This window comes from Lissotriton vulgaris, chromosome 4_1 (assembly GCF_964263255.1).
Source record: "Lissotriton vulgaris chromosome 4_1, aLisVul1.2, whole genome shotgun sequence".
Classification (NCBI taxonomy): domain Eukaryota; kingdom Metazoa; phylum Chordata; class Amphibia; order Caudata; family Salamandridae; genus Lissotriton; species Lissotriton vulgaris.
The window spans coordinates 1,295,638,293-1,295,653,754 of NC_141691.1; positions in this window are offsets into that span (position 1 = coordinate 1,295,638,293).

Here is a 15,462-nt window from a genome sequence, read left to right on the forward strand (position 1 = left end):
ATCGACACCTAATCCGGACCAGAACGTGGACTTATTGGACACTCAGATCTCCGGCTGGTTAAATACAGCAAGTGATCAGTCTGCCCCTCTCAAAAAAATCTAAATAAACCGGAAGGCAGATGCCCATAAATGGTTTTCCCCCGAACTTAAGGAGATGAAACTATTACTCCGCCAAAAGGAAAGGAGTTGGAGAGCTCGCTATGACCCTGGAGACAAACTCCTCTATAAATCAGAGCAGGCAAAATATAACATAGCAATTAAATCAGCCAAGATAGATTACTTCTCCTCCAAGATTCTAACGTCCACAAACAAATCTAGAGAGATTTTCTCAATAGTGGATGAACTATCCAACCCTGATAGAGTGACGTCTAAACCTACTCCTACACAGGAATTGTGATAAATTAAACACATTTTTCATAGAAAAGATCATTACAATCAAAGCCAGTATTGTTTGCTCTTCACCAGCCGCGATTCCATCTGACTCCTTCATGAACAATCGTACCCTGGATAGTTTTCCTACGATCGATCACAAATCTCTTATTTCCTTGATGTCTAAGGTCAAATCAGGTTCTCCCAGAGACTGCTGTTCCCCTCATATATTGAGGGAAGTCTTCTCCACCATCCCCCAACCCGCCCTTTCCTTATTAAATTTATCACTCACCCAAGGCTGCGTTCCCAAATCATTCAAGAACGCTACAGTGGTCCCTCTGATCAAAAAGGTTGGTACCGATTCTGCTGACCCATCTAATTATCGCCCCATCTCCCTGCTCCCATTCCTAGCCAAGGTCTTGGAGGCACATGTTGCTAAATCCATGTCCACCTTCATAGAAGAGTCTGGACACTTGTGTGGTATCGGGTTCCCAAGGCCTACATGCTCCTTAGATAACCCACTTACACCGAAAGAACTGTTGGCACGGAAACTGAAAAGTACAAAGGACAAGTTTATTAAGACCCCATGGGGTGGTGGTACATTCCTACAGCACCCTTCGGCAATGCAAGAAGTATCACACCGAACGTTGGTGCGAATCCTTTTATACATTTTTACAGGTAATAAAAGGTAGGCGGTACGAGGTTACAGAGCTTTATGGTCATTTTTGGAGCACAGCCAACTCATGGGAGGGGTTACAACTCCACTGGTCAGTTTGGCGGAACATTCCTGAGGGGTGACTGGTCAGTTGGGACTGCGCATGTACAGACTTGACCATTACTAAAAATAGCCTGTTGCTGGGCAAACTCAGATGGTCAGCGGCACGGACAAAGGACTAAAGGGCATGCTACCACGAGGCCGCTCATTCCCCAAAATGGCCGCCGCAACATACAAAATGGCGTTTTCTAATATGGCCAAGTTAAGGGAAATAACGTGTAGCAAAGCTAAGCGCTAACCCGGCCATTGTCAAATTACGACAGACGACCCTTTTAGCGTTTAGCTGAAGCTACCTCATAGTGGACGTAGTCGGGATACTCATCTTCGATATCAATCAACATTATTTGAGCAACTTCTTTATGAAGCATCATTTCATTTTGAGCAAGAGCTCGTCTGCATGGGATACAAGCTGATAAACACATAAAACATAAGGCAGGGCCACATTGTATACATAAACATACAAAGAACAGTATCCCAACAATGATACATAAAATCGTCAGCAGTTTCCAACCCCAAGTGGTGATCATTGACCAGAACCACCCTGAAAAAGTCCAAGTGCCATTGTCCGGGTGTATTTCAGCAGCTATTTTGTGGAGCTTTGAGATGGCATCATAAACAGAAGGTGAATTATCAGGCACGTACACGCAGCAGCTACTTCCGATGATGCTACATGCTCCCCCACGGTCAGCTAGAACCACATCTAGAACCATACGATTCTGGAGTGTAACAATCCTAGAAATCTGGAGTTCTTCTGTTATGTTCCCCAATGCAATAGCAGTGTCATTGGCTACAGCCTCGACAACACGAGTCAGTCGTCGTATTTTCCGACTATTCAAGGCAGCCCCCACAAAGGAAAACAGTCCCAAATTGAAGTCTACATATTGTTGTAAGGCGGTATCGGTCTGGTCGATGTCATCCAGAACCACAGTTCGTTTAACTCGATTTAACACAAAATCATGATAAAGCACGTAGTCATTGTGATACATTGGTGGGGCAATGAATACAGGGGGCAATACAAAAGATACGTAACATGTGCCTAACCATCCTAAAGGGAGCTGATGGTAGCCTTTGTTACCACAGATAAAGTAGGTATTTCGAGATGCCACAAATGATATGCCATTCGGACTGTCAAATGTAAGTGTAATGTTACATTCACTTTTCCCCACCGGGATTGTACCTTTATTGCGAATACAGAGATCAGCCTTGGTAGTGATAACATTAATAACATGTGAACTGGACATATTAATATTCCTTTGATTACTGTAAACACGGGGTGCAGACACATTATCGGGGCGGTACTCTTCCCATTCAAATAGAGTACCCTCAGCTCGTGGATACCCATCCCGGTCATGGTAACAAATCTTGTTCAAACGGAAGAGCACCCCCCCCTTTCGTTGGCCATCGTAAAGTGAATAGAAGAGTATACCAGGCATTGCAGGAACCATTATGCGAAAATGGGAGTGGGATGAGTGGAGTGCCCCCTTTCTTCTGATGACCAGGCAACATCCCACACACCCAACAATTTGAAGTGTTCGTCATATTGTGAGTATGATGCAAGATATGAATGAAGCTATTGTTCAAGTAAGTCTGTCGGTGCCGTTCTTCATGGTAGGGCAAAGTGAAGTGAAAATGTTCAGATGGAGCCGGGGTAGTCGGCAGCAAGTGTTCGCGTACAGGCACCACAAGTCCTACTACCCAGGCTATTACTGCTATCACCACAATTGTCAGTATGAACAAAATGGCACCAAGGATTCTTTTATCTCGTGATGCAGAAGACGCCATAGTTCAATAGTTCACAATGTCTCAAATGTTCAACTACAAAAATCAAAAACAATGGTGCTGAGCTCCGAGGTAGCCGTTGTTTTCTTCTCTGGGGTCAAGACGGGTGTCGCTACTCTTGGCAGAACTGATCCCCCCCCATTGAGATTCCCGGCTTCCGTTTCACAAACCCCAGAGCGGTAACCAACCAGTCTCGCACAAAAATCTTCTTCCTATCTTGGCCGCAGATCGTAGCGCTGTCGTCCAGAAACAGTGTGGTCCGGGAAGGCTGCCTCAGATTCAGCCGATGTCACAGCTGGGCTCTTTTCTTTATCCAAAATTTCTTTGTAGTCGGACAGCACAGTAGGATTCACCAGATCCGGAGAGACATGGCGGCAGTGAGTTGAGTGCACCCACCGCTTTCTGTTGGTCACTCGCACAGCTGTTCGAGTTGCCAGGAGGACTTGCTCGGGGCCACGCCACCTCGGTTCCAAGCTATTCGCCCTCTCAAACGACTTCACCATCACAAAATCGCCAGGACGAAGATTGTGAGCCTCTCCAGTAGAATTGTCAGGGAATGCTTCTCGAACCTGTTGATGAATAGAAAGCAAATCATTTGTTAATCGTGCCAAATAATCGTTCATCATTATGCAAGGCACATCATATATCAATCGCGGCTTAGGCACTCCCCATATGTTCATAGGCCTTCCAAACACCACTTTATACGGTGTGAGGCCTGTTCGAGAGTGGGGCACTGATCTAAGAGAGAGCAATGCTAGCGGCAAGGCATCCGGCCACTTCAATGACGTGGATGCCACAATCTTAGCCAGTTTCAACTTCAACGTAGCATTGTACCGCTCGACAAGACCTGCTGACTGAGGGTGGAACACAGCATGAAACTTCTGCTGGATCCCCAACCCCTTCAGTACATACTCCACAATTTTCCCAACGAAATGAGGCCCATTATCGCTCCACAAAAATTTGCAAACTCCAAATCGAGGGAAGTACTCCTTGAGCAACACCTTAGCTGTTGTCAAAGCTGTATTATCTTTTGTGGGGAAGGCCTCAACCCATTTGCTAAAGGCGCACACCACCACTAAGACATACTTAAGGTTATTGCAGCGCTCAAGCTGGATGTAATCCATTTGGAGTACCTCGAATGGTGCAGAAGGTGGAACGAACCCTCCTTTCGGAGTATGAGTCCCTTTTGCAGGATTGTGCTGTAAACATATCAGACAGGTCTGCACTACTCTCTTGGCAGTACTGGCAATCTCGGGATGCTCCCAAACTCGTGTTAACAATCGAGTGATTGCAAGAGCTCCCACATGCGCTAATCCGTGTGTCATCTGAACCATCGCCTGCAAGTAAGCTGCAGGCAATTTCCATTTCTCCATGTCCTTGCTTCTCCAACAACCCTCATCATCTAGTACCCCTTCTGCTGCCCATGCCGCAAGTTCTGATTCAGTCGCTGATTTTTGGATATCTAGTATCTCCGCTCTAGCATCATACCATCGCTCAGCCTGTGATTTTGTTACATACATGGGGGAGTCAGTTCGGGACATAGCTGTTTGTCTTGCTATGCTGTCTGCAAAAGCATTGCCTTGACCCACTTTATCAGTGATCTTTTTGTGTGCACTGCATTTAATTATCGCTACTTTCTTTGGACAAAGCAACGCGTTTAGGAGATCACGCACCAGTTCTCCGTGCATAATGTGTACTCCATGAGAAGTCAAAAACCCACGTTCTCTCCAGAGTAGCCCGAAATCATGCGCTACTCCGAAGGCGTACCGGCTGTCTGTGTATATGTTCACACATAGGCCAGCACTCAGTTCGCAGGCTCTTGTCAAGGCTATCAACTCTGCTGCTTGAGCCGATTTCTGTGGTATTCTAGCTGTTTCTACCACTGTCTTAAGTGTCGTGATCGCATATGCTGCGGAAGTCGTACCATCTGGCAGCCTCAAGCACGATCCATCAACCCACAGTTCCCCATCCACATCTGGAAGTGGCATATCCTGTAAGTAGACACGACCCTTTGTCTGTTCCTCGGTCAGGAAAACACAATCGTGATGTTTTTCTTCCTGACCCTCCTCAACCGGATAGGGCAATAAAGTGGCAGGGTTCAGGGTAGCGCATCTTTTCAATGTAATGTGTGGCGCCAAAAGTGTGAGCTCATATCCTGTCAAACTTGCGCTCGTGAGATACTGTGTTTTCGTTTGATTCAACAGGGCATCTACTGCGTGAGGAACTAACACCAACAATTTGTGCGATAAAACTATTCCCTCACTCTGTCGTATAGCTACCGCTGTTTCTGCAACTGCTCGAAAACACCCAGGTAACCCTCGTGCTACAGGGTCAAGAACCGCTGAAAAGTATGCACATGGCCTCTGCTTGTCCCCGTGTGCTTGCACTAACACTGATAACGCGCACCCATCTTTCTCGTGCATGTACAACGTGAAGATCTTTGTATAATCTGGTGTACCTAACACGGGTGCAGAGCAAAGGGCTTGTCTCAATTGATCAAAAGCATTTTGACATTCATCTGTCCATTCGAGGGGCATTGGTGTAGTTTTTGACCATAATGCTAACAAAGGTTTTATAATGTGCGAAAACCCCATGATCCACTGTCTACAAAAGGACGTTAATCCTATAAAGGCACGTACATCTCTCTGAGTGCGGGGGACTGGTGTGTCTAAAATCGCTTGAATTCGATCTGATGTTAATGCACGCCCCTCCTTAGACAAAAGATGACCGAGGTAGGTCACCTTGGGTCTACAGTATTGAAGCTTTTTCTTAGAAACTTTGTGGTTATTCTGAGCCAAGAAGGAAAGCAAAGCAAGAGTACTCTCCTCGCATTGTACATAGGTGTCTGCAGCTAACAAGAGGTCGTCAACATACTGTATAAGGGCTACTCCAGATTGCAATTCAAAAGAATCAAGCTGTCTTTTTAAAGCCTGGCTGTAGATGCTAGGACTCTCAGTGTAACCTTGAGGAACACGACAAAATCTATACGATTTATTATTCAACGTAAAGCCAAATAAATATCTACTATCAGGATGGATGGGGATGGAAAAGAACGCATTTTTGAGGTCAATGACACTAGATGTCGTCTCCGTCGGGGGAACCAATGTAAGCAATGTCGTGATGTCGGACACCACCGGATATTGGGGAATGACAATTTTATTAATTTCTCTCAAATCAATAATAAATCGATAGACCTTGTCGTCAGTGTCTTTCTTAAGAATCGGAAGAATAGGGCTGTTGCAAACATTATAGGGAACTTCCTCCACTACTCCTGCAATGATCAAATCTTGAACAATGTGTGTCAGGGCAATTTCACCTTCCCTGGAAATCTTATACTGTGGTACACGTGGCAAAAGAACTCCCTCCTTTACAGTAATTCGAATAGGTGGAATAAGCATCTGTCCCACATCCGTATCTGAGGTAGCCCATAACGTGTGCGGGAGAGAGGCTAATGCTTCACTTTCTTGTATATTGCAAAATCTGTCTAAATCTGGATAATTGTCGTTCAAAATAACTCGCACTCCCTCCGGAGCGCAACGTATCGTTGCTCGAAAATATTTGAGCAAATCGATGCCCAGAATGTTATCTGGGGTATGAGGTGACAACAAAAATTGACCAAAACTGAAAAAATTATCAATACAAAGTGCAAGAGGTTTTGATAATGGGCTAGGAGAGGGTGTGCCATCAAACCCTATACAAGTTATCATGTCGCCAGACAGGGGAGCCCTCGGAACCAAGTTTTTAGACAAAGCGCTACGAGTAGCTCCTGTGTCGACTAAAAACTGATCAGTAGAACCCAAAATGCCCGCTGATACATATGGACCTCTCTGATCTACTGGCAATTCAACTGATTCCGTACCCCATCCTACGCAGTCCTATGCATGCACATAATCCTGACGCTCCACATTCTCACCCTCCGATATCTGATACTGGTTCCGTCTATCAAAGGTATTACGTTCATCCTGGCCACGGCCCCTCTCTTCAACTCTACCACGATCACCTCCGCCACCTCTCGCCCCCGAATAACTGTTCCTTGACCTTCCACCTCCTCGACCACGCTGACTACGTTGCTCACGAAGTACCGGACAATCTTCAGCCCAATGCCCAAACTCCTTACAATAGGCACATTGGTCCTCCGCTATATCCGTACGCCCATACAACGCATTACTCCCTCCTCTTCTGCCTCTATCATTCCCTCTAGATTGCGTTCCACGAACCTGTGCCAACATCACCTTCGTTTTCAATTCCTTCGCTTTCTTATCAACACTTTCTTTAGCCTCCAATTCCTGCTGCTCATAATACTGAGCCATAGTTAACAAAGACGCAGGGGTCGCCGTGGTCCAGGAACTTTCGCTCGTTTTCAATCGCTTCGCAATCTCCGGTAGGAGATTAGCCACATACTTATCAACAAACAGATGCCTACCCGTATCGTCTGTTAATGGTTGCCCACTGTAATCATGAAATGCTTCTTCGAAGCGTGTAAAGAAATCAGATACCGATTCATCTGGCTTCTGTTTACATGAAGCCAACATAGTCCAATCGATCTTTTTAGGAGGCACCAGAGTTTTTAATTTAGTCAAAATAGCCGTCGGGAGATCTAAAATCAAAGCACACGGTTTACATGCAGGTTCCCTTTCTAAGTCAGCCTGTTCTAAGTCCTTCCAAGTTGCCCCAAATGTCGTTTGATCATTAGTTTTACGAATCAACCTCCACATATCAGGGGGGAGTATTAATCCAAAGAAAAGGTCTACATCAACAAGAGTCATAACACAAGAAGAAATGGCCCCCTCCACCCCTTCATAGAATGCAGCTGGATTTTTACGAAGATCGGGCAGGGAGTTCTTTAACGCCATAACATCTGCTCTATTCCAAGGCGTATATACCCAATTATATATAAAGTACCCCTTCGCATCCTTCGACGTTTTATCGTCATCTGTACCATCTCCCTTTGGGGGAACATACAAAGGTGCGGCTTCACGCATAGGCATAACATGCACTTTAGAATTCTTATCTGAACCCCGGAGAGGACACTCTTTGGACTGCTCCGTCGACCCCGGCACGGACTCTTTAGCTTTTTCCCTTTCATCCCGCAGTCTGGTCGCCTAATCCCGCAGCTGGAGTAGTCGTTTGAAAAGGTCATCAACATCTGAAAGAGCAAATAAACCTTTATCCAAATTCTCACAATAGACCGACACAGCTTTGGGTTCTAAAGTCTCCAAATGTTTACGAAATCGAGTAACAACTTCATGTGCCAAAGTATTTATGAAACACAGTAATTCTCGTTCTGACCACATTTTCCTTTCAGCTAAAACCGTTGCTACAGTTATATGATCCATGTTTAATTTCCTAGCAAGGCTACGCAAGTCCGCGGCTCTTTCCGCAGTTAACCTGACACTCGAGTTGTCCTTTCCATCCGACTTATCCCGACCTTCATCACCGGAATCCTCGGACGGAGCCGTAGGGTGGACATACGGAGGCGGAGAGCGATCTAGTAATGAAAAATCATCAATTTCATTATTAAGGACCGGATAAAGCGGACGACGAATAGGAAATTGACTGGTCGTTTGCAAATTACGTTCCCGTGCCTCCCTCTCTTTCTTCTCCTGCGCCTTCTTTTCCTCAAGCTGTAAAGCCTTATCTCGAGCAGCCTTGCGCTGCTCTTTGTCCGCCAAGGCAACCTCACGCTTCATACGCTCACGCACCGCTTTCTCCCACATTCGTACACAATCAAACATATCTTGTCTAGACCTGCGCTGAAACAAACATTGCTCCACAAACTGAACCTTTCGTAAATCAAACGACCCATGTAGTGGCCATTGCAACTCGGGATCGGTTCTGGTATATTTATGCCATAATTTACTGTACAGTATAGGGGGAAGGCCGAATTTCACATACATCTCACGATTTGGAGTTCCTTCTGGGGGAGCCGGCTGTGATTCCGCTAACCTAATTGTGGTACCATTTCCAAAACAGCACATCCCTCGGAGTGTGCTTAAAACAGGCATGTACAAAAAGTATCACGAAAGCGTGATACCATATAAATGGCACTTACAGTACTTCACACGAATGTGCCGCTCAGAGTACAAAACAAAATTAGAGAAACATCTCTACATGCCTGCCTATGTGAAGTGCACTACACATATATACAAAGTTCACAAAATCAAAATGTTAGCTAACTCAAATCATAGACACAATCATAGAACTTCAGTAAGCGTACGTAGACTACCTTACCGATCACAAATCGTAGAACTTCAGTAAGCGTCCGTAGACTACCTTACTGATCACAAATCTTACCCAATTTCAAATATCCAGGTTCCAACTGCCAAGGTCTTTAATCGAATCAGCCAAACAGGCACTGTACAGCAACGCAGACGATCAAGATCTCAGTCGGAGACAGGCGCCACCTGGAAGGTCAGATCAGAAGGAAAGGAAGAAAACACCGTGGGTGCCAAGACTCGGGTCACTCAGTGGCAGCGTACGCGTCCATGGCGAGTTTCCAATCCTTCGTCACGACCTCTCCTTCGGGCATCCGAGTCACCGATGAGTCTCTTCGTGGTCGCCAATTTGTGGTATCGGGTTCCCAAGGCCTACATGCTCCGTAGATAACCCACTTACACCGAAAGAACTGTTGGCATGGAAACTGAAAAGTATAAAGGACAAGTTTATTAAGACCCCATGGGGTGGTGGTACATTCCTACAGCACCCTTCGGCAATGCAAGAAGTATCACACCGAACGTTGGTGCGAATCCTTCTTTTATACATTTTTACAGGTAATAAAAGGTAGGCGGTACAAGGTTACAGAGCTTTATGTACATATATGGTCATTTTTGGAGCACAGCCAACTCATGGGAGCGGTTACAACTCCACTGGTCAGTTTGGCGGAACATTCCTGAGGGGTGACTGGTCAGTTGGGACTGCGCATGTACAGGCTTGACCGTTACTAAAAATAGCCTGTTGCTGGGCAAACTCAGATGGTCAGCGGCACGGACAAAGGACTAAAGGGCATGCTGACCACGAGGCCGCTCATTCCCCAAAATGGCCGCCGCAACATACAAAATGGCGTTTTCTAATATGGCCAAGTTAAGGGAAATAACGTGTAGCAAAGCTAAGCGCTAACCCGGCCATTGTCAAATTACGACACTTGGACCCCCACCAAGCAGGCTTCCTTCCAGGTCGTTCGACTGAGATGGTTATCTTGGCAGTGTTGGATGAGATTCGCAGGGAGGCTGACATTGGAAACCCTCAGGCCTTAGTCCTCTTAGATCTGTCAGCCGCGTTCAACACGGTGGACCATAAGATCTTGGTGGACCGTGTCGGACGGGCAGGCCTGCAGGGCAGGGCCTTGAGATGGGTCACCTCATTTCTGGAAGATCGCTCACAGGCGGTTCGCCTGGCTAACTTCACAGCGTCTGAGTTAAGTTCCACATGTGGGGTCCCTCAGGGTTCTTCCCTGTCCCCACATCTGTTTAACATCTACCTACTCCCCCTGATCAAAGCCTTAAAACAGAGGAAAGTAAAAACATTCAACTATGCAGATGATCTGCAGCTCTCCTTCACAATAGAGAATTCCATCGAATCTATAACCAACTTTCAGGACACTATGGTGTTCATCCGTCATTGGATGGATCATAACCATTTGAAGCTAAACCCTAGAAAGACGGAGGTACTGCTGATAGGAGACAGTCGCATCTCTTGGGGCCCTCATTACTGGCCGGCCGAATTGGGGCCCTTTCCTAAACCCTCCTCCTCTGTAAAAGGTTTAGGAGTGATTATTGATGGAGACCTGTCCCTTAACACCCAGGTGGGAGCAGTTGTTTCTAAATGTTTCTTCCAACTACGTAAAATCCAGAAGATACATCACCTGCTCACCCAGGCAGCACTGATACAAGCTGTGATTGGCCTAGTCCTGTCGCATTTAGATTATGCAAATTCAATCTATCTAGGCCTTCCCTCTTTTCAGATCAAGAGACTCCAGCTTGTGCAGAACCAGGCGGCACGATTGATATATCAACAACCTAAGTGGCAATCGGCCAGACCTCTGATAAAAAAGCTTCACTGGCTCCCACTTCTCCAACGTGTCACCTTGAAAACCGCCTGTCTCACATATAAGTCCCTAAACTGTCACAGTCCTATGTTTATTAATAGCTTAATTGTGAGATACATCCCTTCCCGTGACCTCCGCTCTAAACATCAAAACTTACTGGTCAGCACAAAGTTTAAACGCAAACGGCATGGTGGAAGCCGCTTTGGCTACCTGGCGCCACAACTTTGGAACTCACTCCCATGGGAGATCCGTTCCTGTCGCCATCTGCTCCAATTTAGAAAGCAGCTTAAGACATGGCTGTTTACACAGGCACATGAGTAATTCACTCCCATTGCTATCATTTCAGAACAGGCTACTCAGTACAGTCTCAACAGCGCCATGAAACCTTGGTCAAAGTGTGCTTTATAAATTGGTTAAACATAAACGTAGTATTTATGTTTTAATCATAATGGTGCATGTTCAGCTCTATCCAGAAGTTGTAGGCGCTCCCTCTCGAGTTGCCTCAAGAGTTGGGGAGCCCCGGTGCGTTTATGAATAGATTCCAATTCGAGCACCGATGTCTCCAGTTCCCTCCTCTTAGCTTTTCTCATCTTATTTTTGTGCACTGCTTTTGCAATAAGAACCTCACAGACCACCAGTTTTTTGGCCTCCCATTCTGGTATTTCTTGAGGAGAATATCCGCACACAAAGTAGTTTTGTTCAGTAGCCTGAACTGTTGTCAGTGTGTGCTTTTTGAGACCCAAAAATATTTTAGCTTTTTGCCAATATTTGTTACACTAAGGCACTGACAGCTCCCACAACCATAATAGGTGTTACAGAAGCAGGGTCAAAACAAAACGCGCTTTTACGAAACAAAAAAACTGACCATCAATGTCAGGCTTATTGGCTTTGCCTATGCTTGTTTATTTTCATTTTTCTCATAATCTTGTTGAAACTGCTTGCATTGATTTTCCATTATGAATATTTTTTGAAATGTTATGTATCATCATTTTTTACTAAACTATGCGTTTAAGAAATTGGTACCTAAAATTCCACAGTAATTCAGCAAAATGTTTTTTTCCTATTTGCATTTTTTGTGAACATTTTATTATGAAAGCAAAGAATTATCAATCTTGCTTTCAAGCTTCTGCAAATATTTGCATTTAATCAGAGAGCATTCTGAGAGCATTATATGTACCCTTATATTGTTTAACATTGGAAATGTTTACAAATTTTTTTTTTACTGAAACCACTGTTAGTAGTGCAGTCTGAGCTTGCAACATTTATTTAAAGCACTCACCCAAATAATAAAGGCTTTGCATTGATGAACCATAAATAGAAGTTCGAACAGCATTAACATATGGATACAAATATTACCTCAACTGCAGACAATTCCCTTGCGTTTTCCATAATGTGATACTGTAAACTGGCGAGCAAACGGTTTGTGCTTCGGAGGATTGGGGCTAAGTGTCCCAACAACAAAATAAACATGAAAACTTGTCCTTGAACCCAGACGTCCTGGGCGTCGGCTATAGGAATTTCACTCCCCTAATCCTCCGCTCCCATTTTAGGCCCTACTTTTTCTTTGTTCTCCAGCACTCTACACATTGCTTGTGCATTTACTAGCTCAGTAAACCCCCCCCCCCGCCCTCACCTCCCCCAAATACTGTTCCAACTCTGGCATGCTTTACTGCTCCCTTGACTTGCTCGTTTTATTTACGATCGAGCACGCCACTGGAATGTCGCTTCCGTGGTATCCAGTTGTTTGCTTTACCGTTCTAACTGTACAAAGCCTTTTACTGCTCTCTTGCCTTCATCACCCTCCTTGATATCAACTGCACATGTGAAGGGACCATGACGGCGCTCCTCCTCTGCAGCATAACTCTGCTTTCAATGCACGCTCTTTAAGTCTGATTTGTGACCAAGGTACGATTGCATCTACAGTAAAATTCAACTAAGGATTACAAAACTACACGTTTTGTTGATGTGATTTTTTAGGTCGAGCCTACTCTATTCCGCAGGAATGACTATGCGAGTGTAATGCCGCTAAACCACTACTTAACCCAAGGCTCTCAAAAGGCTCTCCTCAAGCGGCGGATTTTCAACAGTTCATGAGAATCCACAAGCTCCTTGTGCACGAGCTCTCATCAAAGGCAGCCCAGCCTCCCTCACACAAGCTTCTCCCAGCAGGCAGCCCACCCCCCTCCGTCTCCATATGGTCGCTCGAGTTGCAGGCAGCCCACCCCCTCCCTCTAATCTGACATCTGCCCGAGCCTTCTGCCTATCAGCCTCCCTCCCACCTCCCCCCTAATTGCTTTAATTTTCACGGCCTCAAGGCCGTGAGCTACTTCAAAGAGATCCTCTCCTCAGCTAATCAGCCTGCCCACCCCCTCCCTGTCTGTGCCTTTATCTCCGTGCCCCTGCACAGGCTGCACTGTACCATGCTAGACAGCCCAGCCTGTCCGTGTACTCTGCACCCCAGCCTGTCCGTGTACTACAGCTCCACCCCAGCCTGTCCATGTACTCCAGCTGCACCCCAGCCTGTCCGTGTACTACAGCTACGCCCCAGCCTGTCCTTGTACTCTGCACCCCAGCCTGTCCATGTACTGCAGCTCCACCCCAGCCTGCCCAGCCTTTCCATGTACTCCAGCTGCAACCCAGCCTGTCCGGGTACTCCAGCTACACCCCAGCCTGTTTGCCTTCTACTCCAGCTACACCCCAGCCTGTCCGTGTACTCCATCTGCACTTCAGCCTGTCCGTGTACTCCAGCTACACCCCAGCCTGTCTGTGTACTCTGCACCCCAGCCTGTCCGTGTACTCCAGCTCCACACCAGCCTGTCCATGTACTCCAGCGTAAAACCCAGCCTGTCTGTATACTCAAGCTGCACCCCAGCCTGTCCGTGTGCTCTGCACCCCAGCCTGTCCGTGTACTACAGCTCCACCCCAGCCTGCAAAGCCTGTCCATGTACCCCAGCTGCACCCCAGTCTGTCCTTGTACTCCAGCCCCACCCCAGCCTGCCATGTACTCCAGCCCCACCCCAGCCTCCCATGTACTCCAGCTTCACCCCAGCCTGTCTGTGTACTCCAGCTGCACCCCAGCCTGTCCGTGTCTCCAGCTACACCCCAGCCTGTCCGTGTACTCTGCACCCCAGCCTGTCCGTGTATTACAGCTCCACCCCAGCCTGTCTGTGTACTCTGCACCCCAGCCTGTCCGTGTACTCTGCACCCCAGCCTGTTTGCCGTCTACTCCAGCTACACCCCAGCCTATTTGCCGTCTACTCCAGCTACACCCCAGCCTGTTTGCCGTCTATTCCAGCTACACCCCAGCCTGTTTGCCGTCTACTCCAGCTACACCCCAGCCTGTCCGTGTACTCCATCTGCACCCCAGCCTGTCCGTGTACTCCATCTGCACCCCAGCCTGTCCGTGTACTCCAGCTACACCCCAGCCTGTCCGTGTACTCTGCACCCCAGCCTGTCCATGTACTCCAGCGTAAAACCCAGCCTGTCCGTATACTCCAGCTGTACCCCAGTCTGTCTGTGTACTCCAGCTACACCCCAGCCTGTCCGTGTACTCTGCACCCCAGCCTGTCCGTGTACTACAGCTCCACCCCAGCCTGTCTGTGTACTCTAGCTGCACCCCAGCCTGTCCGTATGTTACAGCTGCTCCCCAGCCTGTCCGTGTACTACAGCTACACCCCAGCCTGTTTGCCGTCTACTCCAGCTACACCCCAGACTGTCCGTGTACTCCATCTGCACCCCAGCCTGTCCGTGTACTCCAGCTACACCCCCGCCTGTCCTTGTACTCTGCACCCCAGCCTGTCCGTGTACTCCAGCTCCACCCCAGCCTGCACAGCCTGTCAATGTACTCCAGCGTAAAATCCAGCCTGTCCGTATAATCCAGCTGCACCCCAGCCTGTCCGTGTACTCCAGCTACACCCCAGCCTGTCCGTGTACTCTGCACCCCAGCCTGTCCGTGTACTACAGCTCCACCCCAGCCTGCACAGCCTGTCCATGTACTCCAGCTACACCTGAGCCTGTCCATGTACTACAGCTACACCCCAGCCTGTCCGTGTACTCTGCACCCCAGCCTGTCCGTGTACTCCAGCGCCACCCCAGCCTGTCCGTGTACTCCAGCTAAACCCCAGCCTGTAGTGCACTCTGTACCCCAGCCTGTCCGTGTACTCCATCTACACCCCAGCCTGTTTGCCGTCTACTCCAGCCGCAACCCAGCCTGTCCGTGTACTCCAGCCGCAACCCAGCCTGTCCGTATACTACAGCTGCACCCCAGCCTCTCCGTATATTACAGCTGCACCCCAGCCTGTCCGTGTACTCCAGCTACACCCCAGCCTGTTTGCCGTCTACTCCAGCTACACCCCAACCTGTTTGCCGTCTACTCCAGCTACACCCCAGCCTGTTTGCCGTCTACTCCAGCTACACCCCAGCCTGTCCGTGTACTCCATCTGCACCCCAGCCTGTCCGTGTACTCCAGCTACACCCCAGCCTGTCCGTGTACTCT